General features: G+C 37.0%; 1 long non-coding RNA gene across 1 annotated transcript in view; it reads right to left on the reverse strand.

The window, feature by feature from the left end:
- The window catches only part of LOC119538672, a 131,180-nt gene extending 103,782 nt beyond the window's left edge, over nt 1-27,398 (reverse strand). Inside the window, exon 1 of the long non-coding RNA XR_005217618.1 lies at nt 27,354-27,398. This is a non-coding gene — a long non-coding RNA (uncharacterized LOC119538672). The remainder of the gene's footprint in view (nt 1-27,353) is intronic.
- Between the last annotated feature and the right edge of the window lie 441 nt (nt 27,399-27,839).

Below are 27,839 nucleotides of genomic sequence, written 5' to 3' on the forward strand. Positions count from 1 at the left end.
TGTAATGCTCTTTGCCATCATCCATTACTAGAAATTTCCCTTCACCTCAAACAGCAACCCTACACTCATTTCTTAACTCCCCATTGCCCCTTCCCCCATTTCTCTTAACCCAAACTCTACTTTTCATCTCTATGGTTATATTCTCTGATAATTTCTTTGTTTACTGTGGGGCTTAAAATTAACCTCTTAAATCCATATCAATCTTGTTTTTCTTTGATACCACCTTCACTTCAATAGGACACTAAAAAATGTTCCTATACTCCTCCATTCCCCCACCTTTATATAGTTGTCTAAAATTACATATTTTACATTGAGTTCAAAACCACTGATTTGTCCTTAGAGTTTGTGTATTTTACACCATGTAGGAAGTAAATAGTGGAGTTACAGTTCAAAAATTATTGACTTCTATTTGTATTCCATTGTGGTTAGAGAATATGCTTTGAGTATACTCAATTTTTTTTTTTTTTTTTTTTTTTTTTTTAATTTCTTGAGGCTTGTTTTATGTCCCAGCTTATGGTCTCTTCTGGAGAAAGATCTCTGATCACTAGAGAAAAATGAGTGTCCTGGTGATTTGGGATGTAAGGTACTATATATGTCTGTTAAAATTCTCTATCTTTCTCCTTTCTTTGTTTCTCTGTTGCTAGGGCTCCCTTTAGAATCTGAAGTAGGGCAGGTCTTTTATTGGCAAAGTCTCTGAGCATTTGTCTGTCTGTGAAAAATTTAAGCTCTCCCTAGAATTTGAAGGAGAGTTTTGCCGGATAAAGTATTCTTGGTTGGAAATTTTTCTCTCTCAGAATTTTAAATATGTCATGCCACTGCCTTCTCACCTCCATGGTGGCCGCCAAGTAGTCACAACTTAGTCTTATGTTGTTTCCTTTGTATGTGGTGAACTGCTTTTCTCTTGCTGCTTTCAGAGCTTGCTCCTGCTCTTCAGTATTTGACAGTCTGATCAGAATATGTCTCGGAGTGAGTTTATTTGGATTTATTCTCTTTGGAGTTCACTGGGCATTTATGCTTCGTGTATTTATATTGTGTAGAAGGTTTGGGAAGTTTTCCCCAACAATTTCCTTGAATACTCTTTCTAGACCATTACCCTTCTCTTCCCCTTCTGGGACACCAATGAGTCTTAAGTTTGGATGTTTGATTTTTTCTATCGTATCCCTGAGATCCATTTCGATTTTTTCGATTTTTTTCTCCATTCTTTCTTTTGTTCTTTCATTTTCTGTTCTGTGGACTTCTAGGACACTGAGATGTTGTTCAGCTTCCTCTAGTCTTGAATTGTGAATATCCAGAGTCTTTTTAATTTGGCCAACAGTTTCTTTTATTTTGATAAGATCTTCTGTTTTTTTATTTACTCTTGCAATGTCTTCTTTATATTCTTCTAGGGTCTTCTTTATGTCGCTTAATCCTGGGTCATGGTCTTCTTGATGTCCTTTAAATCCTTTGCCATGTTTTCGTTCCTCGATTGTAGTTCTTTGATTAATTGTGTGAGGTACTCTGTCTCTTCTGATATCTTGATTTGTGTGTTTGGAGTTGGATTCTCCATATCGTCTGGTTTTATCATGTGCATTAAGATTTTCTTTTGTTTTTGGCCTCTTGGCGTTTGCTTTGCTTGATAGGGTTCTTTCAAGTTGTAACAAAAAATTACCTATCTAATTTTTCAGAAACACAGTTTGGTGGCGTACACTTTCTCTAACTAACCAGCAGATGGTGTCTGTGAGTCACCTATACCGCTCAAGTCAGTTCTCCACCTTGTCCCCATGGTGTGTGGGGAAATAATTCTTGTGGGGTTCAGTTGGAGAACTCAGTTTGGGTGTGTTGCTGGAGCTGTCTGCCCTGAATGTGGGGCATGTATGTGGGTGGCCAGGGAGGAAGGACAGTTTTAATATTCAAATCCCCCAGGTTCCCAGGGAATCAAGGCCGCTGCAAGAGTCTAAGCCTTCATGTCATTTCAGCCCTAGACCCTCTCTCTCGCTGTCCCATAAACCACCGGACTTGGCGTAGTGTCCCTGGGTTCTCTGAGCAAGTCCCCCCACCCAGCTGTGATCCTCCAGGACCTCTACCGAGGGAATGCTATGCTACATCACCAGTGCATGCCATCCCTCAAGGGAAGCCCTGGGCCACTGTGCCGTGCCAGGGCGCTTTCAGCCTGATGCAAAGATGTCCGAATGGGGCGTCTCCACACCCCCCTCCTCGCACAGTTCCTCCTTCCCAGCTCTGGGACAACTAGCGGGGCTCTGGGCTGTGGGCACGGCCCCGGGCAGGAGTTTATCCAGCCCTCCGGGGAGCCAGCTGCTAGCCGCGGGGTTTCTTTCTGCTTCCGCCTCTCCTCTCCATTCTCCCAGCCCCAAGGGTATCTGCAGCAGGCTATCTTCCAGGCCAGACACCAAGAGGCCAGCCCAGTCCCCTCTTGCTGTGTTTTACTGCGTGGTTCCCACTATCGCTGCTGCAGCCGCTCCTGGGTTTTTCCCTTTTTTTTTTTTTGAAAAGAGCCCATCGGTTTCCAAACACCAAACCCTGGCTTTCCCAGACCGCTGTGTGGCTGCAGGTCTTCCAGCCAGCTTACTCACTCGTTTCAGAATGCAGACTCCTGGTTTCACCAAGTATACAGCCTCTGTGCAACTAGAAGACCTCGTCCAGCTGGCGCATCATTGTAACCGGTATTCTGGGTCACTTTCTAGTTTTCTTCTAGTGTTTTTCATGGAGGTGTATTTTTGCCCTGTCTCACTTAGCTGCCATTTTAGTTTTCCCTCGTCACTCCCTCTCTCTTGCGCTATCTTGAATATAGATTAAAAATGTTGACGCTAATAAGAAAAATACCTGTCATCTATTGAGGACCTTTTATGCTATTAAAAATATTGCTGCATACAAACACATTATTATCACAGTAACACTCAGAACAGTACCATAAAGTAAGCATTATCTTAGCAATTTTGTATTTAGGGAAAGACACCCAGAAAGGGTTAAACCCGGTGCCCATGGTCAATGGCAGGTACGTGGGAACTGGGACACAGCTGCCTAGTTATCCTCCTCAATCTATGAGACTTCAGACTTTTATTTCCAACAACCTGGTGACTCTGTTCTCAGTATTTTCACTTGTGACTTTCTAAATGGTAAAACTAATATTGTTTATCAAGCCTATACTACTTAATCTCTCTTGAGTTTCACTCTGCTGGCCATTACCCCTTTTGGCTTGCCTTGTTCTCCTCCTAATTGTAGCAACTTCTTGGCCTCCTTCACTCTGCCCTTCCTTCCAAGACTTGACCCACTTCTCTACTTACTAAGAAAATTTCAGTTTTACAGTCCACCACACAGTTTCTCAACACTTGGAATTTTTCCCCAGTACACTGTTGTTATTGAATTTATATTCAGGGCTCATACATTCTTAAAGAAGAAATGCATTTCATTCTGTATATACAGTCTGTACTCTGGTTGTACTCTTATGCAAAGGACATGTTCTATTTAAATCTTACAAATGAAAATGTGAATGTGAACATGCAAATCTGGTAACAACTGTGAATTGAGATATAAATAGAAGAGTCAAATACATGAAATATTTCCTTCAAGGCTAGAAAAATAGATCAAGGGAGACAGAAAAAGATTTGCTTCAGTTCTTCTTGGGACCTTGTTGTCTGCCAAACACAAGGAACACAAACAATATTGACTTTGTAAGGTCAAAGTTACTGAATTTTAAACAAAATTACTACATTGGAAAGAATATTTTTGGCGTGCATCAAAAATGGAAAAAACATTTCCATCAGGAAAAGGCGAGAGCTTGCCAGTCATTAGAGTTTTAATTGTTAGACATATAAAACAATATTTCTTATTTAAATATATCCTGTAGGTGATAGGGAAAGGCAACTAACCTTTCAAGGCTAATCAAGGGCCTACTATAATTCAGGAATTTTACTGGATTGATTTAATCATTACAAAAAGCCTATGAAGTGAACTATATTTTTTTCTCATTTTAAAGGCCAGAACTTTCTGGCTGAGAACTTAGATGATCTGCCAAAGCCTAATGTGGTTAAGCATTATAATTTTAAATAAAGTCAGTCTTCAACATGTCATCTCCAAAGGCTACATAATGATCTTGTTCTGCAAATTTTACAGGGTACAACCTTAAAATTCTGATAGAAACTACAGATGCCTAGAATTTAAGATGTATTGAATTTATCATTGTTTGCTGTACCATTTTTATTTCCAATCCAACCTCTGATGTCTTCCCCCTCCTTGGATCCATATGATTAAATAATTTTAGTTTTTACCATCACTGTGTGTCCAATATGAGATGTGATTTCCAATGGCACCATATCACCTTCAAAATTATGAGTAAAGCATGGCATAGAAGGCTAGATTATCTGGGTTAAAATCCTGAGTCAGTCACTTGCTCTAAGTATGATCTTGGACAAGTTATTCCATCTTTTGATACTTCACTTTCAAGATCTATAAAATGGGAATAATTATAACTCCCAACTCACAGAGATGTTGTGAGAATCTAGTAACTAAATATAGGTAACATGCTTGGAAACTTGACTGGCTCATATTAGGTATTTGCTAAAGGTTAATTATTATTACTGCTTCCAGTCCATTCCATTACCTCCCCCCATGCACACACAGAATTATTGTGGGTTACTGGATACTGTGAGTTCTATAATACCTCCATGTCTTCCCATCAGTTGTTTTCTTGTCTGAATTGTTAACCCCTTTTTGTAGGCCTGGAAGATTCCTACTTTTCCATCAGAATGGAGATCAGTTCTCACCTCCTCAGGGAAGAATTTCTTGATTGCTCTTGGCATGGTTAATTGTTATTCTCTTAAGATCCACAGTATTCAGGTACTCCTCTATCAGAATATGTAACATTAATAAAATGCTCACTTATTTACATGTCAATAGTTACCCCTAAAAATAGTTTCTTAAATGACAAGAATAATATATTAATTTCTATAACTTGAACAACAAACAATGTGCTTATATTAGACACCCAATAGATGCATGTTGAATGAGTGAATGAGTATGGCAATTTGTTTAAAAACAATGTAGGTTCTGCTTTCATACTAGGTAGGCTCTTCACTATAATGTTTTGGTGAGGTTCTTGCAATAAGTCTAACTTTTATGTGGCTATAAATATAATTAATGAGACCCTTTTGCTCTGATAGCAATTAACCCTTTGGGCACGGTATAGTTTCTGTTCTATAATCAAGCATTTTATAATGAGGTTTCAGATACTTGGAAAAGGATTGTGAAGAGTAAAAGCACATTTTTTGTGGAGTAAAATTCTCATTTTTGAGGAGGTATGGGGAAAGGAAAAAGGAAAGCCCTGGATGCTTCTTGCATTATTGAGTGTCACTCCTGCTCGCACCTTTCACATCGACTCTAATTTATCATTTAATTTTTAGTTGAGGCTAGGGAAAGGATGAAAGCAAGATTGGACAAAAGAAAATGCACATTGCAATACAGTTTCAGTGGAGAGACCTCAGCCAATCCTACAGGGATCTCCAAAGCTGAGATGGCCCTGCAGAATTGTCCTGTTGATCATTGTACTGGTCATCGAGATGAGAGCTGCTCTAGCAAAGGGGCCTGATGCTGAATGAGTTGACACTTTTCATCTGAGGCCACCTCCTTGAATGGGGATCTGGGTAGTATTTCACAGCACCCACCATACAAAACTATTCCTGGTTTATGCCTGCTTTCCAAATGTAATTATTATGGTGGCCCCTTCCACTCAAGATTATCCTAATTTTAACACCCCTTAAATCCTGTTCCCTGGCATCCACTTTGCCACCTGGGAAAAGGAGGAAGACACAGGGAGAGGGAAAAATAAGGGATCTTCCAACAAGAAAGGAAGAAAAGATTGAAAGACAGCCTCTTCTGATCATGGGGGAAAGAAATCAGGAAAAGAGGGACAGAGAGTTGGCAAAGAGGGGTGTGTTTTCACATTCCCATCTGTGCTGGTTTGTATATATTGCATCTCCCAGAAAAAGCCATACTCTTTAATGCAATCTTTTGGGGGCACACATATTAGTATTGATTAGGTTGGAAACTTCTGATTGAGTGTTTCCATGGAGATGTGACCCACCCAACTGTGAGTGACACCTTTGGTTAGGGTGTGATCTGATTGAATGTTTCCATGGAGGCGTGGCCCCACCCATTCAGCATGGGCTTTGATTAGTTCACTGGAGCCTTATAAAAGCTCAGACAGAAGGAGCTCATAGCTAGCTACAGCTGAGAGATGCATTTTGAAGACGGCCGTTGGAAGCAGACACTGACATTTTGGGGAACACCATTTTGAAACACAACCTGGGAGCAAGTGGGCACCAGCCATGTGCCTTTCCAACTAACAGAGGTTTTGGGGCACCATCGGCCATCCTCCATATGAAGGTACCCTATTGATGATGACTTACCTTGGACACTTTATGGCCTTAAGATAACTTTGTAACCAAATAAACTCCCTTTATAAAAGCCAATCGATTTCTGATATTTTGCATTCCAGAAGCATTAGCAAATCAGAACTCCACTATCAGCATGGAACCTAGGGGACCAGAGGGTCATAGAAACATCTAGAGAGATATGGGGTCTGGGAATGGCTAAGAACATCAGAGGTATAAAGACCCACTTTCCTAGGTGGGCTGTAGCTGCAGACCTCTAGGCTTCAAGTCTCTAGGATAATCTCTGTGTACACCACCAATATGGCACAGGACTATAGCACAATAGCAGCAGTGGATAGGTGGGCTGAGGCAGCTCTACTGGATCCCACAGTGTCAAGTGAAGTGTGCAGAGAAATGAGAATCCCTAAATGTCCACTGGTATAGGGACACCAAGATGTTATTAAACCTATAACAATCTCCTGTGGGAGTAGAGTGACCCTAATTTATGAGGACTTCATTGACTCCCACTCCAACAGTGTGTTGTGACATTGGAGTGGCAGGTCAGATAAGTCACTCTGCAGCAGAAACCAAGAAGCATGCAGAGAGCACAGAGTGAATCCAAGGATGTCTTCCCCACCTGCCACACCAAAGGCAATATTAAATACATCTCACTATCCAAATGCTACCATTGCAGGTCATTGATTCTTCCCTATTCCTGATTTTTGCTTCCATGTTGAATGAAGTTCTGTAATTATAATACTTCTGGTCTCTGTCCACACCCTCACATGCACTTTCTCTGGCTTAACTGATTTGTGACTTTGGAAGGAAGAACTGGGCTGTGTAATATAGTCCCTTCCTTTCCCTTCTAGTTTACTCCTGCCAGTAAGCATGTTCCAGTGGGAGCATACATGGCACTTTGCTTAACTGAAGGCAGACTCTTCCTGGAGACCTGCTGCAGCAAGTCTCTGCACGAGTAAGTCAATCTCACTGGTGTCCGGTATTGGAAAGATCACTTGCCGATCTACATTAGTCACATTCTTAAAAATCTATGTCATTAGTAGTAAATGTGAGACCATATTTAAGTGATTCTAAGACTCGCATTCTTTCCACAGTTTAACATTTCTGAAATTTGGGTGCATCTTACAACCAATCACCTCTGAAAATCATTGTTGACTAGGTGGTGGTCATAGTTGTCATCACTTATTCTACCTTTGATAATATCAAAAGTGCCAGTGACAAATCTTGCCAAGTAGGTATCAGAAAGCTGGGAGAAAATCCTGAAGATAATGGAGGAAGACATTTTTTAAGTTGTAGGAACCAAATAGTGAGGAGGTAGATCAGATATGTTTAGGAACATTCTTGAAGCAGGAATCAAAAGTAGAGCCAGTTTAAAAGCCCAGCCTCAATGGCTTCAGATAGTTTATGTTATCTTTTAATGGAATATTTGAAGAAAACTGCATCATCAAAATTTCTGATGGCATATAGGGCAATCTTGTGTGGAAATAGCTCAGAAATTGACCCATCTGAGTGAAAAAATCAATTTCCAGCTAAAGTTTCAAGACAATCCTCACCAGTTTACTTGGTTCATATTTTCCTTTTTTTGCTTGCATAAGATTGATGCCTGATAAAAACATATGTACAATTAAGTCCAAAGTTCTCTCAATAAGTATAAAATGGAAATTATAAATTGTAAGAAACCATTGTATCAAAGCTTAACTAGCAGAGTTTTTATTTTTCTATAACACATAAAATAATGCTGTCTTAAAATAATGATGTGTTTCCTTAGATTCAGAGAAATGTGGTATTCTTGTCATTTTATTTACTCCTTTCCTTTATGTCTCAACTGTTTCAATTCTTGAATGGAGAAGGGTACTACTTCTATAATCCTTTCAGTGACCCCAATGCCATTCTTAAGGAGAAAAAGAAAAGGACAGTATTCTAAAAGACTGCACATTTACATGAAAGTCACTGTTTTCAATGAAAGGAGAATGTGTCAACCCAAAGAGTCAGAGGTATATTTAATTAACAAGCTTAAGCTGCTGTACTACCTAATAGGTTGAGGAAGTTCACATAAGAAACATTAGACCAGTTCCAGAAAATGCAGCAGCTATGTTTCATTCATGAGTTTTAGTTGTACTTTAATAAATATACAGTCTGGTTACATTCACTTTTGGAGATGAGGACAAAGCACCCGCGAGCAAGAGTAACCTGATCAAAGTCACACAGTTTATTGTGACTGAGCTGAGAATAAACCCAGATCAATTCATTTCAAAGTCATTTCTCCTCTTACAACACCATACTGTCTTTCCCTTCCACATATTGCGTTTTTACTGTATGGAGTTTAATTCTGTCCCAGCATGGTAATCTTTATTTCAGGGCTGTCTGAAGTAGGTAAGGGGGCAAGAGAACCCAATATGGCAAATTGTTTCATAATTCATGATAACAAATTTTAACTTTTGGGGTGTGAGTGAGTATGTACACCTGAAACTATAAAGAGGATTTAAAAGGGGGAAGGTCGCTCAATACACACTTGAAATGAATCCATGGTTAACAGGGCTCAGGTTTGAAACTAATGAATATTTAATTAAATGTTTGACTTCATCAAGGAGACTTAGTAAATTACTGTCAAAAATGTTAGGTCTATTAACATTCTTTCCAGCTCATGAATGTACCCAGAGCTAAAGGCACAGATAAGATGATCGAGATGCAAAGGGTGTTGAGCTGGCAAGGTCTTTAGAGATCACCTTGTCTGGTGCTTTCCAACACATATTCTGTTCAATACAGTTCCCAGATATTGTCTAATAACAGGATCCTTTTGTCAGATGAGCTGACAGGGAAATCATCTGGGAGAGGTTCACACAGCCCATTCCATTAGCCTAGCAAAGACTCTAAGAAGTTCTCCAATTAAAAAAACAAACAAACAAAAAAAACAAACAAAAAAAAACCGCACATGACAAATAACAGCTTAAACACCTTTAACTCAGCATTCAATAAAAACAGATTTTGCTATGTAAAATGATCTCTGTGTTTTAACACATATCAACAGCACAAGCAACAGGTGTTCCTAGAACATGTTTTGGGAAATGCTTACTTAATATAATTCATATAATACACCATTTTTGGTTAAAATAAGGAAACCAAAGCCCAAAGAAGTTGGGTGACCTAGCCAAGACCATCTTCTTTTGTGCCACATCAGATTTAATCATCTTTCATGATCTTACAGATTTTATATTTTTCTTTCTTGTTTTAACAGATACCTGAGGCATTGGGTTCCTCTTCTATAAATTTGCAAAGCCTCAACTTTGCTTCATTCCAACATTTAATGAAATATTTCTTCATATCCCTCTTCTAACCATCCCCCAGAGCTTTAATTGCTTTATATACACCTATATCCAGAATATTCTTAATTGTAGAGTTTGAATATAGTATTTAAATTTGATTTACAAAAACCTCTTAAGTGGTCTTCATTGCCTTTAATGGAAAGTATCCTTGTTTCTTTTCCTTGTTTGAAGAGGTGTTAATTAAATACTTCGAGTTAATTTAGAATTAACAGTGGATATAATTTTGATGTCTTTCTATTGAATCAGCAAGTTCTAATGAAAACTATCGGGACAAGAAGGTTCCTGTTTTAGGTGTGGTTAATCTAAAGGAATAGGTAATTTCTGAGACAGAATCATCCACTCTTCTATAATTACGGTGTGTCAAAAGGAAATATTAAAACAGAATCTAGTCCACTTTGAAGTAAAAAGAGAACAAGGTGTCTAGATTCATGGAATCTAACAGATAGTCCAGAGAGACTACTGGCTTGCATTGGAGCTTGTCAGCTTATGGGCACTAGATGCATAAATTTGTCAGAGCTGGGAAGAACCTCTGAGATCATGGTGCCCCATTCCCTCCCTGGAAGATGAGAACACAGAAACGACGAGCCCAGGGTCACCCATTAAATTAGTGCCAGTGTTTGAAATTAGTGCAGTTGCCCTTACATTATATCTCCAAAGAAATTTAAAAGTGTCACAATCTGTAGATAATGCCATTTTTCTTTGTGGTGGTCTTATGGAGACAGCAACCATTTCAGCACTATGAATTTGAAAGCATGGCATACTAAGCCCTTCTTGTTTCTGTTTTCCTGACGTATTAGTTTTCTTTTGTGTTTAACAAATTTCCATAAACTTAACAGCTTAAAACAAAGCACATTTATTAACTCCCAGTTTCCCTGAATCAAGAGTCTTGGCATGGCTCACCTGGGTTCTCTCTTCTGGGTCTCTCAAGGCTGTCATCAGGTGCTGGCCAGGCTGTATGACTTTCTGGAGATTGGGGCCTTATTCCATATGCACATAATTTTTGGCATAATGCAATTCAACTACTTGCCATTGGAGGATGTAGGTCCCATTCTCTTGCTGGCTTTCCTGGGGTTCTTTCATTTCCTAGATGTCACTCACTGTTCCTTGCCATATGGCCCCCTCAGAGGTCCTTTCCCAACATGGCAGTTTACTTCTTCAAGGCAGGCAGGAGAGCCTCTCTCATCCTTTCTTTAAGTGCTCACACAATTAGATCAGATTCACCCATGATAATCTCCCTTTTGATTAACTCAGTCAGCAGATTAGGGATCTTAACTATATCTGCAAAATTTCTTCACCTTCACCACATAATGAAACCTAATCACAGGAGTGATATCCATCACATTCAGAGGTCCTACCCACAGTTAGGGCAATTAACAGGACATGTTCACTAGCCAGGTAGGAAACTTGGGGCCATCTTAGAATTCTACCTACATGGTTGTCTAGCTTCACCTCCTGTCAAAAGCAGATTTATGGTGAAGCTAATGCAGCTGAAATTTCAGGTCTTTTCACATGCATGGGCCACTCTGAGTGCTGGAAATGGCTTTGAGCTATAGAATGCTCTAGAAAGAGAGAGGAAGCTGTTTTTACAAGGAAGCACTTCCATATAGGCACTTCTATATAAACATTTCATGGCCAGGAAGGAAGGGACTTGATTCCCTAAGGATCCAATTATTTTGTGCGTGTATGATTTCTTTTCTTATTCTAAATAAATATGTACTTGCTTACTTAATTGTATTTATTTATTTTCTGAACTTCTGTAAGCTTCAATTTTCAAATCACTTGGCTTGGTCACTGTCTCCTAACACTCTTCCCAGAACTGTAGTACGAATACTTGGAATTACTACCAATTTTAGTACTCAACGGTGTTTGTCAGGTTTAGAGTTCATACATAAACTGCCTCTACCCCCTTGGAGTCCCTAATTCTCCTTCTCTACTTGGCTGTTGTCTGTCATCTTCAAGACTCAATCAAATAAGGCCTGACATCTCAGTTGGTTCAGGAGCCCCAACTTTGGGTTTATCTCTGTCATACCACATGGACTTTTAACAATATTTGTTTATCCTCCTACCGGACTGCTACCATTTCCACCTTCACTCTCTACCTAACCCAAACCTGTCCCTGAGGAGGTGATATTCACTTTCCTTTCCTAGTTCCTCAGTGCTTAGTCCACACTTGGACTTCATATATATTTCCTGAATGAATTAATGGATGACTGAAGTAAATGGTTAAATTTCAAGTTATGAAAAATAGAGAACTAAGTTAAATGCTTTGACTTTGGTCACAAAACTATATTGTTTAAAATCAAGTTTTTCCTTTTTACCTATGTTTAAAGATTTTTTTTTTTATTTCAAAAAAGCATTTTCTATTCTCAGAATCATAAAATGGGAGGCACCTGGGCCTAGGAATAAGCTATATCTGTGCTTGGATTCTAGCTGGCTGGACTTGGAAAATGACAGGGTCTCTTTGAGTCTCAGTTTCCTTATCTGTAAATGGAATTAGTAATTTGTATTTCAAGGTTGTTTTAAGTACTGATTGAGATGATATATTTAAAGGCTTTAGTAGACTGCCAGGCATCTAGTTAATGCCCAGTAAATGTCAATATTAAACAAAAACACAGCAATGACAAAAGTAAACAGTCAAATATACAAATTTAAAAACTCCCTGTGGGAAAGATTGAACAATTACAATTATTTCCATTTTATAGATGAGGTTCAGAGACATTAAGTAAAAGAGAAGAAATAGTACAAACTGCTTAATGTCTCTGAGCCTCTGTTTCCCTATCAGAAAAATGGAGATAGGAAAAGATATCTCTGAGATAGCATGTGCAAGATGAATAGTATAGTATGTGGCTCAGAGTAAGTGCTCAAAACATGCAAGAAAATATCAAAAAAATAAAAAATAAAAAAAATGGGGGTGGGGGGTGGGGGGAGTAACAAAATGAGAAATGAAAGAAAGAGAAGAAAACTACATAAGGGGAATCAGAGCACTTGTGGTCTTTCCTACTTTGTAGCTGCAAACCCAGAGGCTGAGAATAGAGAAGCATACTGTCCAGCAGCACACAACTTGCTGTTGACAAAATGGGAGTGGAATCAAGTCTCTTCACAGCAGGTCCAGGCTCTTGCCACTGGCTCCTCACCAAATGCAGATCCCACCAGGCATTAATTTCTAAGCTCCTCTGCAAAGGGTCTATCAGCATTATGAACAATTCCACATTCTAGACACACAGAATGTAACTTGGTCACAAATACCATATTGTAATTACAGATTGAGAGTATGCTAGGCTGTGCACAGTGTCCTGGAAGTCTCTGCCAGTCAATAATTCCCTTATAAAATATTCCTCAGAAGAGCAAGGAATCCAATTTAATATAGAGAACAGAAATACCAAAGAATATGGCATGAAATGGAGTAGCTAAGAGGTCAAGGTTCTGAAGTCAGAATGATTTGGACATAAGTCAGTCTACCACTATTTGGCGAAACCATTTAAATTTTTCAAGCATCAGTTTTCTTAAAGCCAAGATGGTAAGTCCCATCAATTGAGACTGTTTCAAACATTAAATAGCATAATGCATGTAAAGCTCTCAACACAGTTCCTGGAATAGTGTGGGCACTATCAGTGTTAACTACAGGTTATCCCATGTACACCTGCCTAAAGTCTCCATTCCTATGCAACTTCATACAGGTGCTTCCTGGATCCAGCAGGACTCATCTGGTCCATGCACTTAGGAAAAAAAAATGGATAAGATTTTTTTTTGCAGCATTTTATTTTTTAAAAATTCTTATTGGAATTATTTGCTTATGTATTATAAGTATACAGCTTGATAATTTTTTACAACCTAACACACTATGTAACTAGCACTCAGATCGGAAAACAAAGAATTTACAGAAGCCCAGAGGCCTCCTTGTGCTCCCATTTAGTAACTCTCTCCATCTCCCACTCATGGGTAACTTCTATTCTGACTTCCAACAGCATAAATTAAGTTTGCCTCGTTTAAACTTAATATAAATGGATTCATAGGCATGTACTCTATTTATCCAGAATTGCTCCTTCAATATTAATTTTGTGAGGTTCATCTATGTTAGTGAATGGAGTTGTAGATTATCCAGTTCCTTTCTACTTTGTAGTAATCCCATATGTAAATATACCATGACCAGTTTATCCAGTTTACTATTTATGGGCATTTAGGTAGTTTCCAGTTTGGGGCTATTATGAACAGTTTGGCTATAAACATTTTACTCTATGGATTTTGGTGAATACGTGTGCATTTTAGCTGAATACCTACCTAGAGGTGGACTTCTAAGTCACTGGTTATGCATATATTCAACTTTAATATACTGTGGAATAATTTTCAAAGTGGTTATACCAAATTAATTTGTCCGTTTTTCTACTGGGTTGTCCACTTTTTTTTCGATTGATTTCTAAAAGTTCTTCCTATATTCTGAAAACAAGTTCTTTGTTGCAAATATTTCCTTCTACTCTGTGGGTGACCTTTGGCTCTCCTGGTAAGCATATGCTGTTAATTGTAACATATTTTGATTTTATCTAATTTGGAAATTATTTTTTGTTATGGGTCCAGTTAGCCCTATTTAAAGCAACTGCCTAGCCCCCAAAATAATAGGCATGCAGTGAAGTTCAAATAGTATAGCTACACAATATAACTTCAATGCTTTCAGCCCAGGCATGTGTTCCCCTTTGAACTGCTGGTGGCTGGAGCTAATCTGTCTTCCCTGAGGTTGCTCAAGGGCTTTTATTTTTCCATTTCTTCTATAATTAGAAAATCATCAACAATAGAAGAACAAAATGTCATTTCTCAGTAATTTAGGAAGAGGGTAGTGAAGATAACAAGGCAGATTATAGGGAGGATCATTAAATTTAGGAAGAGGTGTGAAATTGCAAACCAGATTTGTATAAATGTAATTGGAATTAAATAGCATATTTAATAACTTAATCTGTTCATAAATAAGGGATTGACATTAGTGTGGCCTGTGCATCCATTTATTAGCTACCTATTATGTATTGTTCTGAAAGTTTTACCTTATATATTTGACTATTCACTGGATTTGTATTTGTCTAAAGCAAAGATTGGCAGCTAGATTTGTCTTGAAAATCCTCTCCCACATCTTGCTACCATGGAAGAGACAAAGTCTCTACTGCCAAGGATTTCAAAATTGAGTAGGTGAGACAGACTTCTATGAATCTGACAATATGTTGCAATATTGTCAGTGTTTTCTGCCAATGTTCTAGAAGCACAGAGATCTTTAGCATAGGCATGAGAAAAATCTTGATAATGAGCTGTAACTTGACCTGGGTCTTGAACAATGAGGACTTCTCTAGGTAGAAAAGGAAAGAAATGGTAGTTTGTTCATTAACTTTTTTTTTTTAACCACCAAGATACCCAGAAGTCAGCGTGAGTAAAAGCAGTAGTCCTTATACTCACATAAATTATCAGTTCACTTAAGGTAATTGAGGTTTGTAAATTTTGTGATATAGTCACATATTGTTCATGGGAAAACCACTTAGAGTTTTAGATAAAAGGGGAGGAAGAGTAAATATCTTTCTACCTTGTCTGTATTGGGTATATACTGACCACGTGGGGAAATAATGCACAAAGCAATCTACCACGTGGGAAAATAATGCACAAAGCAATCTAGCAGCACAGCAGATGAGCTCTGCAGGTAAAGTCTGGAGTGAGAAGTTAGACTCCTAGACCATCCGTCAAATGAATGCATAGGGCCTTCTCTGGTCTTAAGGTGCTCTCTGGGGCCAATGAACAATTATATGTAAAATCTGCCCCCAAGACTGAAACTTTTCATTTGGATTACCTCCTAAAATGCTTGGATTTTCTTCCATTTAAAAAAGTTACATGGAAACTTCAAATATATACAAAACATTTAAATAAAAGCACACTCAGACCTGGTTCCTCCAATATACCCAAACAGGCCCTTGTTAATAGCTTAGGAAAGCTCTGTCCAAGAGAAATATAATGTGACCCATCTATAGGATTTCGAATGTTTTAGTTGCCATCTTTGAAAAAAGTAAAAAGAAACAGATGAAATAATTTTTAGCAATGTATTTTATGAGAAAATCTTACATTCTTTTTTTAATGGAATAAGTCTTTGAAATCAGGTGTATATTTTACACTTAAAGAACATCTCATTTTGGATGAACCACATTTCAGGTGCTCACTAGCCACATGTAGCTGGTGGCTACCATTTTGAGCAGGGAGAAAAATTTCAATAGAAACTCTTAAAAATCAAGTAAATACCAGTTAGATAATTTCAGGCATACCTTACATATTATCTCTTGTATGTAAATACATTTTTACTTTATAATAATTTGAGAGTTACAGAAGAGTTGCAAAGACAGCCCAGAGAGTTTCTATATATGCTGCACCCAGTTTCCTCAATTGTTAACATCTCATGTTACTATGGTACATTTCTCAAAATCAATGAACTGATATTGATAAATTATCAATAACTAAATTCCATACTTAACTCAGATTTCAGTTTTTTCCTTAAGGTCCTTTTTCTGCTCCAGGTTCCCATTTAGGACACCACATTAGATTTAGTTGTCATGTCTGTTAGACTCCTCTCTCTGGGCCGTGACAGTTTCTCAGATTTTCCTTGATGACCTTGACAGTTTTGAAGACTACCTCGTCAGGTATTTTGCAGAATATTGCTCAATTTAGGTTTGTCTGATGTTTTTCCTCATGGTCAGACTGGGGTAATGGGTTTTGGGGAGGAAGACCCCCAAGGGGAAGTACTATTCTCAACACGTCACATCAACATTATTTATCACTGATAATGTTAACCTTAATCAAGTCTAAAGTAGTGTTTGCCAGGTTTCTTCACTGTGAAGCTACTTTCCCCCTTTTCTATACTATAGTCTTGGGAAGCAAGTAACTAATCATAGCCCATATTTAAGGAATGAAGGGGAGTATTGACATAAATTATTTGAAATTATTTTGTCCCTTCTTTCCCATTTTAAAATTCAATCATTTATTTATATAAGTATGGATTTTATTTTACACTTTAGGGTATAGACTAATATTACATTTTTTATTTTTTTGTTCAAATTGTTCCGGCTTTGGCCATTGAGAGTTTTCAGTTGGCTCTGTTGGCTCCTGTATGCCTTGGACATATCCTAATAATTTTTTTTAAGTACTTCCTTACTTTCTGTTACTACAAGATGCTCCAGGCTCATCTTGTATAATCCATGTGTCAGCACTATAATCAGCCATTTCTCAAAAGAGCTCTGGTACATTTTATTGGAAACCAAGACCTGGATGCTGGGTCATATTATCTACTGATGAAAGAGTTCTGTCCTCTTTTATAAAAGTTTAAATTACTGTAAAATTTGATGAATTCAACATTTCAGGTCATGTGTTTTGACTTGACAGTCTTCAAGTCAGCACCTTTCAAACCTACTTCTAACTCCTGCAGTAGCAATAGGTTAGTCTTTTCACAGTGAATGCCTCTTTGTTCAAATGAAGATTGCCAGCTGTTTACAAGAATTGACACTTAATTGAGGGCCTTCTCTGAAGCAGGGAGAATAATTGAAAGGGCATTGAAAATGGAGAGCTTTGTAGGGAACATTTTCCATTAAGACCTAGTCCCATAGATTTGGCTATGGAGACCTACACAACCAGGCAGCACCAACAACCACATGCACAGTTTATTCTATGCTACATGTCAAGCATTTGGCGAATCAATCTGCACCATGAACTCATTTATTCCTTAGAGCAACCCCAAACATATGTGCTAATTATTATCATTTCTGTTTTACAGTTAAGGAAACTGAAAGATTAACTTGCCCAAGGCTCAAAGATAGACTGACAGAAGTGGATATCTGAGTGTTAATCTCTCTAACCTCAATTAACCTCACTTAACCACCATACATAAAATATGAGCTCTAATAAAGGCTGTTTTCTCAGATTATCTTGCTTCATATACTTTTAAAGGAGATTCTAACTATTTTTATTTATATATCAAGATAGGATTTACATTTATTTTTAGGGAGAAGCAATATTTTTGTTTTCAGAACTCAAATTTTGGCTTAGCAAGCACAATCACCATAAACATGGCTGGAAAATTCTACCAAAACTCATCTACAAAAAGACATACAAGAAGGAAATGCTCACTGGGAATTTCTTTGGGAAAATCATGCTGTTCAATAGGAAAATACACATTTGCTTTTGCAATTTGATTTTATATTTAGATACTGATATGAATATGCTTGTTTGGTTAGTAATAGAATCATACCAAAGGATTTCCACAAGTAAATGAATATGTTTGTGGTTTTTTTTTTTTTTTTTTTTTTGTCTAATTTTAACTTTGAGAGGCTATTGCAGGGCAGAAATCACATAGGTTTAGAAATCAGGGGGCACTTGATTCAAATACTGACTCTGCCACTTTTTGATCGAATGGTTTTAAGAAAGTTTCTTTAATATTCTGTGCTTCAGTTTTCACACTGGTAAAATGAGAATAGCAGACGATTTTTATGAAGACCAAATGAGATAGCACATACAAGATGGCTGAGCAGTTAAATTCCACTACTGTATAATGATAAATCCAACTATACCATAATGATAACCCATGATGTATGAATGATACCGCATATGGTATAGATTGCTGAGTTAAACATGGTTTCAATGCACAATGTCATTACAAAGTTAATTACAAAAGGGAATCTAAAGAAATTTTGAAAGGGCCAGTGTAGAGAAAGTCAGTATTTGAACTTAGTACTGTCTAGTGTCATGGCATGAATTTTCATCCCTATGCTATGTTAATTTCCATTGTGAGCTCCATGAATAACAGGACAGGGTTTAACTTGTCCATACTGTACCCCTACTGCCCCAGGTCATGCATGATGTGTAGTATGTCAAATAAATAACTGATGGATGAGTGTTTAAGAAACAATTCCCTTTTCTATTTCTGAGACACTGAAATTTAGACAAATTAGAAAGAGCTTCCTAAATCCTCAGGCTTTATTCCCTTTTATCATTTGCCTGCAAAAAATGATTTTGCAACAGACCTGGAACCCTCATTGCTTGTTCTCTGGGGTGAAAACTCCAAAAAACAGCCTCCAGACCCATCCAACTAATAAAAAAAGGGTAAGTGACAAGTCTATTATCAAAGTTTTGATTAGTACTATTAGCCAAGGGCCGAAGAGGGTTTTTGTTCAACAGTTTTGTAAAAACCAAAAAAAAGCAAATTTTGGGTAGGTTTTATACACTCATCTCAAAATGAATGACTGACACTTCAAATTGTCAAAAGGTTGAATTCCTTCAAAGACTTCCAAACAAGGTGGAGTAGGGGGAATTGCTTTGCAAGTTTTCAGAGATCCTGCTAATTTTAGAGCATAACTTCTCCTTTGACAAATTAATTTAAGTTTGGCAATCCTTTTTACTCTCTCTACTCTCTATTCTTGCTCTTCTCTGATAAATACTCTAATCAGGTTAGACCACAGAATGCTATTCTTGGACCAATATGGAGAACTGTGCCCAGATGTGACATCATGGTGTATTGAATTCACCTTCCTTAGGCTAGACAGTGAATTGAGACTCTAATCACTTTCAATCTGTGCAGCTTCAAGGATGATCTTGGAATCTGACTCATATTTTCAAATAATGAGGTGTAGCTGTGACCCAGAGTGGTACAGCATCATGTGAAAGAATAGCCTGCTCAGGTTCCATTAAGAACTGCTGCAGCAGGCCCATACATTTTATGACATCTGGTCCACATCCTGATTTCAGGAAAATCCCTCAAATTCTCATTCCATTACATGAATAATCCTGATCTAGGCTTTAGAATGGGCTTTACATCCAGGTAGGGGAGGACATGCATAGTGAAAAGAGAAATGGGCTTTGAAATCAGACATGCTGGGTTTAAGTCACTGCTCTGCCACTTATTGGCAGGTATGCCAATGTGGGCCAATTTGTTTTAATGGCTATAGAATAAGTCCCTAACCCCACCAACACTTTTTCAAATGTGCACTAATTGGTTCCCCAGAAATCCCACAGAGAGAATTTGGAACATTTGTTGCAATTACATTACCATGCTAAAACACACACATACACACACACAGAATTTCTGTTGCCCGTTCTCCCTCTTCATTGCTGCCAGTCACTGTTGCTAAAATGCAAATCATGTCACTTCCCTACTAAAACCTTCAAGAGCTCTCCATTGCCTGAGTAATATTGTCCAAAGCCCTGATGAGACTGGAGAAAAAGTCTTGTGCACCACCTTCCCTCTATCTCCTACTATGGCCTGTCTCACCCTTTATGTTTCAGCTCATTCAAATTTCTGGACTTTAGTTTTTGTTTTTGTTTTTAAGTGTACAATTTGATAAGCCTTGCCATATGTATATACTCATGAAACAATCACCACCAAGATAATGAATGTATCTATGATCTCCAAATGTTCCTCGTTTCCATTTTAATCCCTCTCCCCCACCTTCATCTCCCCTGGTCAACTCCCAGGTTCCCACTCACCTACTTTCTGTTGCTATAGATTAGTTTGCATTCTCTAGGATTTTACATAAATGGAGTCACACAATATGTACTCTCTTATATTTGGCTTCTTTCTCTCAGCATAATTATTTTGGGATTCTTCTATGTTGTTGAATGCATCAGTAATCTATTCCTTTTTATTGCTGAGTAGAGTTCTAGTGTACAGATAAACCATAGTTTATCAATTCAACTGTTGACGGCATTTGGGCTTCTCCTAGTTTTTGACTATTATAAACAATGTTGCTATGGACAATCATCTACAATTACTTTATTTCTCTTGGATACATACCTACTACTGAAATGACCAGTAAGTATGTCTAACTTTTTAAGAAATCGCCAAAATGTTTTCCCAGGGGTTTCTACCACTTGACATGCCTACAGACAGTATAGGAGGGCCCCAGTTGTTCCACTTCCTCATCATTCTTTTTAATTTTAGACTTTCTAGTAGGTGTATAGTGGTACTTACTGTGGTTTTAATTTATATTTACCTGATAATTAATGCTAATGCTTACTTGCCATCAATATGTATTTTTTGGTAATGTGTCTAAAAATCTTTTGTCCATTTATTACTGGTTTGTATACTTAACATCACATTTTGAGAGTTCTTTATTCTGGCTTAAAGTCTTTTTTCAGATATTTGATATTTTAAAGGCTACCATTTAAAAAATTCTCTTAGCATTGTCTTTAAAGAGCAAAAATATTTAATTTTGATGAAGTCAATTCTGTGAATATTTTTTATAGATTTTTTTCAGTGTCATAGTTAAGAAATCTTTGCCTAACCCAAGGTCAGAAATATTTACTGCTATGTTTTCTCCTAGGCGTTTTATAATTTTACGTTTGGCATTGAGATATATGATTCATTTTGAGTTAATATTTATATACATTTTGGGATATGGATCAAAATCCAATTTTTGCATATGATTATCCTACTGATCCAAAACCATTTGTTGAAAAGACTACCCTTTCTCCACTGAATTGTCTCTGCAACTCTATCAAAAATCAATTGTTCATAAATATGTATATCTATTTCTGGGTTCTCTATTCTCTTCCATTGATCTATATATCTATCTTTATGCCAATATCATACTATCTTGTTTCCTTTAGCATGTTAGTAATTCTTGAAGTAAGGTAGTTTAAGTCCTCCAACTCCGTACTCCTTTTTCAAAGATGTTTTGCCTATTCTAGGTTATTACATTTTTATTGCCATATGAATTTTAGAATCAACTTGTCAATTTTATTAAAAAGCCTCATGACATTTTTGTTGGAATTGTGTTGAAGACATACATCAGTTTGTGGAGAATTGAAATCTTAACAATATTGAGTCTTCCAATTCATGAACATAGGTTATTTTTCCATTTATTTGGATCTCTGTTATCAGCAATGTTCTTGTTGATTTTTGGTACACAGGCCTTACACATCTCCTGTTGGATTTACCCATATGTACTTCACATTTTTGAGGCAATTTTATATAGTACTTTTAAAATTAAATTTCAATTTCCATTTGTTTGTTGCTAGCATATAAAAATAAAATTGATTTTTCCATGTTAGACTTGTATCTGGAAACCTTGCTAAACTCACTAGTTTCAATAGTTTTTTGTAGCTTCCATAAGATTCTCTAGAGCATGATGTCATCTGCAAATAGAGACAGTATTAATTTTTCTGTTCCAATCTGGATACATTTTATTTTGTTTCTTTTTCTTGCCTCAATTCACTGACTTGAACCTCCAACAAAATAGTGTTTAGAAGTGGTGAGAGTGGGCATCCTTGAATTATTCCTGATCTAGCAGAAAGCATTCTGTCTTTCACCTTTTTTGTTTTGCTTTGTTTTGTTTTTTGCACTTTATCAGGTTGAGAAAGTTCCTTTCTACTCTAAGTTTAATGAGAGTATTTATCAGGCATGTATATTGGATTGGATTTTTTCAAATACTTTTTCTTGCTTCTATTGAAGTGATATATGATTTACATCAGACACAGTACTGAGACTTAGCATACATGGGTGATCAAAAGAGACATTGTCCTTGCCTTAATGTATATTAAGTTTAGAGGGAAAGCCAACCATTTATTCAAATTAATGCACAACTATATAAGTACACATTAGTTAGTGCTTTCAAGGAAAATACAGAGAGTGATGTGTAAGTATAACAGGGGACCAGATCTAGTCTGTGTATGTGTGTTGGTGTGTGTGTGTATTTGGGGAGTTTCAAGGACATGTTCCCTGATGAAGCAATATTTGAATTCAGACCTGAAAAACCTGAAAGAGGAAAGGAAGAAAGCTTTCCAGGCAGCAATGACACACTAAATGCATGAGCAGGCGTGTCACCTATAGGAACTAAAAGATCAACAATGGAAAGGAACAGAGAGAGAGCAGGGGTAATAGGATTGTCAGATGAAGCTGCAGAAGTAAGCTGAGGTAGCATCATGCAGAATAGTGCAGGTAACGTTAAGAATCTTAACAACTTCCCTAAAAGCAATGGGGAGTGATTGAAAGGTTGATCACTTTGGCTGTGGTATGGAAAACTGATTGTGAGAAGAATAAGTGGCAGTGAGGCGACCAGTTAAAAGGCAATTGCAATCATTCAATTGCGGAATCATTCAATGGCGGGAATATGATGATAGCAGTGGGGTGAAGAGCAGTGTGGAAACTCACGGGATATTTACTTAGAAAAAATGAACAGGGCTTAGCCTTGGAAAAGATATGGGACTGATTGGTTGATCACTACATTTGTCTTTGAAAGAAGCTGGTGTCCCTTTGAGCCTTGAGTCTTAAAGTCAGATGATTGGTTCCCAAATACTTGGTCATCCCTCAGTAGGACTGAGTACCTGACCTTGCTAGTTCTACTTCCAGACCATTACTCATTAAGTTCTGATTTCTAGTCTTTTCTCCTATATATTGCCTCCATAACACTTTTCAGACATGACACTTGTCCTCAAGTGCTGATATTGCACGTACTTTTCTGCTGAATTCTGTGCATTTATCTCCTCAGTTTATTTTTCTTTTGGCAGCCATTAGTACAATCTGACCAATCAAGCCACATCTTCCAGAAACTTGAGAGGTAATGGGCCATGTGGCTGGCTTTCTTATAAGCAACACATTAGATTGTAGAGTGAACAAGGGAAAATTTCCATCTCTGACCACTGAAAACCAATCTCAGACCCACTGAGTTCCACACCGGGAGCACCCTCCATGCTCACATTGCCTCCTCATCCTGCATTTCCTAATCAGACCAGTCATACACCATACCCTACAGAACAATAAGAACTGTAATGTCACTTTCAAATAAAAAAATTGATGAATTTCTTCCTAGATGCTGAAGCTTTAGAGAACATGGTGTATAAGTACCTTCTCCTAAAATTCCCTATATTAAAGCTCTGAAGTTTGCAGTACATAGCCCTATAATTTCTCCTATATGTAATTGTAATTACATTTACATTATACTTACATGATTTTATTTACATAATATCTAAGGTGATGATTCATTTCCAGAAACTTTTCAGATGTCCCAAACAGGACACAAAGGAGCTATATTTATTTCTTAGATAAAATGGAGAAAACATAAATATAGACATGTATATTAGCCTGTCATAGTTAAGCAAGTATACAGAATTTTGGGAATTGATATTCAAATAGATATAAGTAGAATGACAAAGAGTAGAAAAGGCATTCTCATGTCAGACTGACAAATCATTGTTTCCATGTAATATCAAAGGATTATGTGACATTTTCAGTATAATCAACATCAAACCACTCCATAATGACAACAAATTCAAATGCATGTATTTTCCCCTAGTGTTACAGATTTTCCACCCTAAGTATGTGTGAAGTCATGTGGATTTCAATGCATAAAAGAACGAAGGAAGACTTTGGAGTAGGCCATTGCTGGTTCCAATACTACTCTTCTATTTCCACCTGAATGATCATGGACTATATCAGTCTAATATTCCCTTTGATTAAGTTGGGCTAATAATATATACCCCATAGAGTTGCTCTAAGATTAAATAAGATGATTAATATAAATTAAAGAGTGCTTGATGTATGGTAAGTGATGAGCAAATGTTAGTTTCCTCCTTCTTTCTCAATTCTTTTTGCTTTATAAAATTTTGGGTATTGTTATAATGAATGTTGTCCATTGGAGGGTAAGCCATATACTTAAAATTATTTTCCAAGGGGAACTAATTCCCAAGGAATTTGATGTAAGAGTCTAAAACTTTAGTGAAATCATAAGCACCTGGCGGGCTTGTTAAACCATAGGTTACTGTCATGCATGCCCAGACTTTTTGATTTAGTAGTTTGGGTATAGGTTCAAGAATCTGTATTTCAAAAAAGTGATATTAATTCAAGGATTTGAGAACCACTGCCATAATGCAAGTGCAACTACCAAAATAATGTGATGGGCAAAAGGGGAGGAAAGACCACATTTCCCAAAACCATATTTATTGTCCCAAACTTTCCTTGTATTCAGTAGAAGAGTCAGCATGATCCAGTAGATGTGAGTCAGAGTATCCCTACTTGCCCCTTTCTCAGTGGACATGTCACTTCACTATTCTCAGCTCTAGTTCCTCTATCTGAAAACTTAAGGGACTAGGGTAGGTCAGTGTCTTTTAAATTGTGTTCTCTAAGCACCGGGGGACTTCAGAGAAAATTCATGGGTATTGTTGTTGTGGGAGTTAAATAGATAAGAAACTGAGCCAATCCCATCCCCAAATACAGTTGTTCTCCTTAGTCTCCTTATATATATGTCCATACAAACATTCATACATACACATATACATACAGTAGTTCCACACAAGAAACCAAACCAAATCAAACAAAACAAAACAAAACAATCTAGTGTGACAAAAAATCTTTAGGCCAGATAATATCCATGATCACTTTTGACCATGGCTTTCTCAGATATTGAACTCCGTGTACAGAACATTCTGCATTTCTAGTTTTCTGTGATTACAACGATAATCAATAATGATCTGAGTCACTGCAAATCTCCAAACTTCAAGCTATCTTCAGTGCACTTTTAGTGTTGTCATTTTTAATTGCAATTATTTGTAAACAGATAAGCCAATCCTATTCTTTGTGACAACTCCATTAATATCTGTGTGTGTATATATATATGTATATATATATATATGTGTGTGTATATATATATATATATATAGAGAGAGAGAGAGAGAGAGAGAAAGAGAGAGCTTGAAATATATTATCTAGTTCATCCTCAGAAAAATACTTTTAGATTATGTCATTATTCCCAACCTACAAATGCAGAACCTGTGGCAAAGAGAGGTTAACTTTCAGCTGACCCACAGCTAATAAAAGATAAGGGTAAGACTCGAACCTAAGTCTTCCTGTCTCTACAGTTCGTGCTCTGTTGCCATAAAGAGGTTCAAATGATCAAGTATTTATCAAACAATCAAATTATATTTAGAGAGATATCTCTGTCTTATCCAAAAAATAAATAAAGAACAAAAATATTGAATTCCTGTGAGAGAGGAGCGAGCCTCCCTCCAAGGCACTTTCATCTGGTGGGTGGGAAGGAGGGGTTAAGTGGTTTGCTCAGAATCAGGAAGGCAGGAAACACTATTAGCTTATTTTATTTATATATTATTTCATTTTCCAAAAGTGAGTTTGCCAGAAAGACTTTAGGTTAGGTTAATGAAATGAAAACAAATGAAACGTATGATAAATAAACTGCTGTGGTCAAAAGCAATAAAAGAGTCTGTGAGTAGTGGGGTACCATACGAAGCAGAAAAGGCATCATGGAGAACAGAAATCTCACTCTAGTGCAGCCTTCTCAACCAGGAAGGCCAATAACCCCTCTATCATAGGTACTGACTCCAAAAAAAGCTTCGCTTTTGAAGTGATGGTAACTTCCATCCTAAAGGTGGGTTCTTACGTTGACCCTGGTGTTCCTCTGTGGGACATTAGCTACATAGACACCCCAACGCCAGTCCAAGCTGCCCATGGGTTTTCCGCAGCTTGCATTCATTACCATTCTTCGCAAATATTTGTGACAGTTATAGGGAAAGATTACTATACTACAGTGATTTTAACAAGCCATATATATATATATATATGAATCACAATGGCCTCAAACCTTCCCTTGACTGTGAAATTAATGTCACTGCAATTGATGCATACCTTTTTAAATTTTTTTTCACATGACTTCATGTAATTAGAAATCTCAATGAAAATTACTAAATAAATAAGGAATAGATGTAGAAACAGGAGTTCAATATAACCAACATGAGCAAAATCAGTTATAAAATCTTTGCATTTTTGACACCTAAATGTCATAAATGACTGATTTTTTTAGCATTTTCAGCCAAGAAGCAGAGGAAACCTAATATTATTAATATTTATATAAGAATGAATAATAATAATGCATTCATGCAGTGCTTAGAAATTGCTTAGGTGCCTATAGTCCTATTATATATTGATGTATCTGGTCTGAAACTCTGATTTTCTGTTTTGCCTTTCCATGTTTCTTTTGGGTTCTTATCAAAATCACCATGCATACAGACAAATGATAACTCATTCTACCAACATGCTACAGTCATGTTTCCATTTGCTAGAGTGGATACTTGAACTATTTCCAAATTTTATCTGTTTTACAAGTCACCGATCTCTATAACTTTGACTAGTGCCTGCCTTTCACTTGACAATAATTTTTATCCCACTATCTTGAAAAATGCATGCACAGACTGTGTGTATTCAGTTTAATTTGTGGTTTTAACCCCTATATTTCACATCCAAGGGAAACATCTGTCCTACTGTTCATTGTTACTTTCATTTCAACAGACAATGCATTCAAATACTGATTAGAATAAGATGCTGCAGGCTTCCAGTGCATATCAAACAGAAGAACAATGAACACTGAGATTACATTAGAAGGACTGTGACTAAAGACATTTAGACAGAATATGTGTTGATAGGGTAATTATTAGGTGGAATAAATTGCATTGTAGAAGGCTTAACAAGTACTTGTATAGTTTCTTTTCCACAGAAGAGATCTTGTAGTAGGAAAAAAAAATGATGCCTTACTTCTAGTAATTCCCAAAGTTAAGAAGAATATTTTTGAAGTTTCACTAAAAAGTATATTTTATATGTATTTACTTTTGAGTGGATAATGTTTGATACTGGAAGCCATACCTGTTCTGGTGGTTTCTTCTCCACCCCATGCAATGAGAATCAATAGATTGAAGCTGTGAGACAACTACCTGGAGTGACCTGAAATGAAAAGGCATTTTGAAATTAGGAAAAGAAACCAGCACATGTCAGTAATGAGTCTCATAATATGATGTTTTTCCATCAATCAACAATACTTTCTCTGTAAGCACTGAGTACAGGGCTTATGTGGAGATGCAAAATAGAAAATGGAAAGAATCTAGCTTAATGCTGATAAATATTTATGAAACAAATGGATGGCTGATTGAAAATGAATTAAAAAACCACAAAATGCCATCCTTTCTCTGGTTAAGTTCATAAAATACTTGTGAAGGAATAAAATTCATGAAAAAGATCCATTATTAGAGAATATCAACTACATAGATGTGAATTATACAAAACAGTTACAAATAATTTTACAACTGAATATGAGATGAATAGTAAAATTTGAATGAGGTTAGACAAAGAAGG

The sequence above is a fragment of the Choloepus didactylus genome, chromosome 6 (genome assembly GCF_015220235.1).
Source record: "Choloepus didactylus isolate mChoDid1 chromosome 6, mChoDid1.pri, whole genome shotgun sequence".
NCBI lineage: Eukaryota > Metazoa > Chordata > Mammalia > Pilosa > Megalonychidae > Choloepus > Choloepus didactylus.